The following is a 4,791-nucleotide window of genomic DNA, read 5'->3' as shown; positions in this document are numbered from 1 at the left end:
TTATGACCAATAATTAAGATAGAAAAAATTAGTTTCCATACATATTTTGTCATTTGTAAGTATCATCAACTGGTTCCTGCTATAGAGTAGTAACTCGAAAATATTTGTTTGATAAGATTCATCGACAAAATTCTATGAATTTTGAGAACAAAATAAAGTTTCTTCAAAATGATATATTATCATCTGACACCTTCTCCGATGAACAAATAAGAGATATAAAGCACAAATTTTCACAACTAAAAGCACAGTTTGTACAAAGGTGGATAAAAGCCCGTGGAAAAGAAGAAGTTTTTTTTTAAGTAACGTAACATGGCTACAAGGAACATTTTCAATTCCCAAAGGTATGCAACAGCCGCGATCTGGTCGTGTTGAACAGGTTACTCCTAAGGTCTGATCCACTCATTAGTAATTTCAGGCCAAAGCCAAAAAAAGCAACCAAACCCTTTTCAAAGGAAGAAATCGATATGTTGCTTCCCGCTGAACCAACTAAGGATGACACGAAGTCTGGAGAGTCTTCAGAAGAGGAGGAAGGGTCCGATGAAGAATCTTGGCACTCATCATCATTCTAAAATAGTTTTTTACACAAATTTTGTTTTAGAATTCAATTACACATTTATTATCCATTGCATTACAAGATAAAGTTGGTTATTTCCATCATTTTCTTTGTAACTTATATCTCAAGGAAGTCCATACGCATTTTAACAATAAAAACAAATTTTTGAGCAACATTATAAAAAAAAAATAATTTGTCTGTTATTCCGTTAGTTAAAGTGGAATTTCATTTTTAAACAGGTGGTAACCCTGCCACATGTTGTTTAGAAATGAAGCCTTTCAAAACCATTTCAATTGATACCCACATTGTAGTAATTCAGTTAACTTAACTATATTTAAGATTTTACCAGGTGGCAACTCTTTGCATGTACCAACCTATATATAAACATCGCCGAGACGAACACGTACGTACGTTTCTACAATCGGACCACGGCAACATAGAGTCTATCGGTGTCAAAATTTAACCAACTTTATTTTCGTTGCTTTGGAGGAATAATTGTACGTCCTACCTATATTTACTTGATTTTAAACATTTATAATTTTATACATCGTAACACGTCTTTTCTAAACATTTTGAAATAAAATTTTCATAAAAATAATATTGGCCGCCTAAATCGGCCAAATACCCCTATGTGGGACGGTACGGATTTGATGGTATTGATTATTGAAAAATTTGATTTTAATTGTTCAACAGGTGGTAACTCTGTTCGAAATAATAAAACCCGCTTGCACATCTACAGGCCAATGGCTTTAATTTGACACCCCCTTTTTGAAAATCGAGCGAACGGTGCAGATCTTTTATTCGGAACAAAAAATCCCTTCGCGTATTATATATGTTACCGGCCAAACCCGATTTTAGGACAAACTAGTTCTTCCTAGGCTAAACTAGTTCTTCCCAGCTCCGATTCATCCATCCAAGTCCGCGGAAACAAGTAGGACACAACAATATAGTGGACTGCGTACCTGGAGTTGCACTGATGAGGGTTATTTTTTTGAAGCGCGGCCGAAGGCCGCCTACACGAAAAGATGTTCTACGCAAAAATAATGTGGCGCCTGATCTAGTTTAGCCTAGGAAAAACTAGTTTGTCCTAAGATCGGGTTTGGCCGGTAACATATATATAGATAATACATTCGCGCTTACACATACATATGTTATTGTTTGGCCGAACTTCTCCTCCGATTTGTGGTGAGCGCCTTCACCTTGTGATATAAAGGGGAGGGACCTACAGTTTTACGCCGACTCCGAACGGCGACTGTATTTTTATGAGAGGCTATTTTTCATAGAAGAATACACACGGAGGTTTGCCATTGCCTGCCGATGGGCGACCGCTAATAGAAAAAACAAATTTTTTTTTTCGTTTTTTTTTTTATACCCGAGCGCACTTGTGCACAAACTACGAACTTTGAAAATGGGCAAAATCGGACAATAACCACGCCTACCTCCCATATAACGGTAATTTTCAGAAATACGAAAACTGCGATATTTTAGTAACTACTGAAGATTATTCACTCAAAATTGATATTTACAATGATTTTTAGACGAAAAATAAGAATATTATAAATTTTTGAAAAATGGGCGTAGCCACGCCCACTTATGGTTACATGTGTATATCTTGGCAACCGCTACACCGATTTCTTCCAAACTTGGCACAGTTGTTGGCCTTGGTACAGCATACCAAATGGGCGAAAATTTTTAAAATGGGACAATAACCACGCCCACATTCCATATAAGGGTAATTTAGAGAAATACGAAATCTTCGATAAATCAGTAAATATTAAAGCTAATTTATTCAAAATTGACGCTTGCAACAATTCTTAACCAAGAAATGGCCGTTTATATTAAAATTTTGGAAAATGGGCGTGGCACCGCCCACTTATGATCACATATATGTATCTAGGTAACCGTTATACCAATTTGTAGCAAACTCGGTATGGTTAATTATTGAAATCGGACTAAAATTACGGCTTTTCATATAACGGTAAATTTAAGAAATGCTTGAAACTTCAATATTTCGAAATTTAAGGACGCTAATTTACTCAAAATTGATACACCCCTGCTTACCATGTAGCGGTAGCTTTCGGAAAGGAGAAAAAACATATATTTAATATTTGCGCCGGGTATTTAATGTTCGGTTCCGCCCGAACTTAGACTTTCTTACTTGTTTGATGCTGGGTTGAACCAGGCTTGAACCCAGGCCCTGGGGAATGATAGCGCGCATTGCTAACTATTAACTCACAGCGGCCGCCAAAAATCGACTGTGTCTTTTATCGTATGTTATGATGCATTTTTTCTTGTGTGCGAAATTATCGTATGTGCCATACAAAAGCATATTGTACGTAGTAAAAAAATAAAATAAAATAAAACAATTCACAAATATTCCAGGCTGTATAGTATATGCTATAGAAAGATGCGCGGACTTAAATATCAGGTGAAACTACATTGTTATCTTGACTGACAGCGGAGCGGGGTAGAGAATGCTCAACCCTATCCAAGAAGAGGAAGAAGCTCAAAGAAATCGCTACTAGAACAATCTATCAGGTTTAACATGATTAAGCTGGGAATTTGATAGCAAGAGCAATGCAGATTTTCAAGGACTTATTAAATAAATTTCTTTACCTTTCTGTAAACTACCTTTACATGATCAGTAGAGGTGTTTTTCCCGGTTGCAAATATTTTCAATAAAATTCTCAATTAAACTTAATGAAATAATTGAACCAAGTTAGCTAGAAATCGGTAAAACGGTTACCGAGATACATATGCTATGGACGTAATCATAAGTAGGCGTTTTCCTAAGTACGAAAATTAACTTACTTTCGTTCAGTTTTATCATTTTCTGCTGCTGCCTTGTGAACACTAGGAGTTCGTCATCAGCCCACAGTGCTAGCAGACATTAGGGGCAGTATGCTTGAAGTAAGTCTACAGTTGAAATGTATGCAATGTCTGTAGGTGTTTGTGCAGCATTGCTCTGTTGTAACTAAGCGGCAGTTCCTTATGGAAAGCACGGTTTTGTGTTGTTACCGCCACAGTTTCCTATGATTTAACCAATGGGTGCCTGCGCGCTAGCAGGTTTTAGTACCTATCAGTTTGTCTGACCATCCCGTTGTACGTACATACGTTCGTCCGATTGCGGTCGGGCAGCAGTTTGTTTGACAAAATGACATTTGTACTCTGCCTCACGCTGCATTTCAGATGCAACGTGTTATATGCACGCACTTGCTTACATATATGTAACTAGAAATAATTTTACGAGCTTCCACATATTTATTAGCGTCAGAAATAGCGATAAAAACCTAAAGGAGCCTATCACGCACGTACGCATCACGGTGGCGCAGTATGGTTTGTTATTTATGTCATACTCTTGGAGGCAGTACGGAAGGCGCTGGAAAATGCATACAAATTTTGAAATTCTATAGCTATTTGTGGTCGCCGCATACAAGCGTACAACCGCTGATACTCGTAGGTACTCATATAAAAATGTTTGAATTAACGGATGTAAGAGTGTAAAAGTGTCTGCGTATTGCGGTATTTGACAGCTATGCTTATTGTTAGTATTGTAAACAAAAGTGCGTCTTGAAAATAACTGCTTGATGCCACTTTATTCGTGCTGCCCCTTTTGTGTTTGCCGCTGATAACACACCTATCAAGGCCGCTACCGAAGCGTGATAAAGGAAAACTACACGTTTCAACTTGCTCACTTCAAAGCTTTAAGCATAAATTAGGTTATAAACTTTAAGCAAATAATCAGAGAATGATCCTCAATACAAAGGTAGTGTGATAAGCCAGTGATTTTTAGATTTCCGGCTTAGTAACTTTAAATTTAAATGCAGCACTGTTATTGTCAACTAGACCAGGCTTTCCCAAAGTGGGTGCCGCGGCACACTGGGGTTCCGCGAGCGTATGCCTGGGGTGCCGCTAGTGGCTACAGTATACTAGTGGTGCGGGCAAATTTTTTAAACTTTCCATACACAACGCAAACGGTTTGATCAAACTTCAACAAGGCGGCCAGAAAATAAAAAAAAATTGATTTTTATTAAAATCACCTTCAGCGGCTAGTCAAACCCCATACACAACACAAATGGCTTGCAGCAAAGGGATATTGCGCTTGGTTTGTCAAGCTGCTTGTGTGGTGTATTTCGCTCTTAAGCGTAGTCTCCCAGTACGTTTTGTCAACGAAAAATTGAATCAGAACATTTTTTGAAAAATAGCCGAAAACGTACCCTTTTCACAACCATTTTCGG

This window comes from Rhagoletis pomonella, unplaced genomic scaffold, assembly GCF_013731165.1.
Source record: "Rhagoletis pomonella isolate Grant_MI unplaced genomic scaffold, Rhpom_1.0 Rhpom_scaffold_00006, whole genome shotgun sequence".
Taxonomy (NCBI): Eukaryota; Metazoa; Arthropoda; class Insecta; order Diptera; family Tephritidae; genus Rhagoletis; species Rhagoletis pomonella.
Note: the sequence above shows the minus strand (reverse complement) of the source record.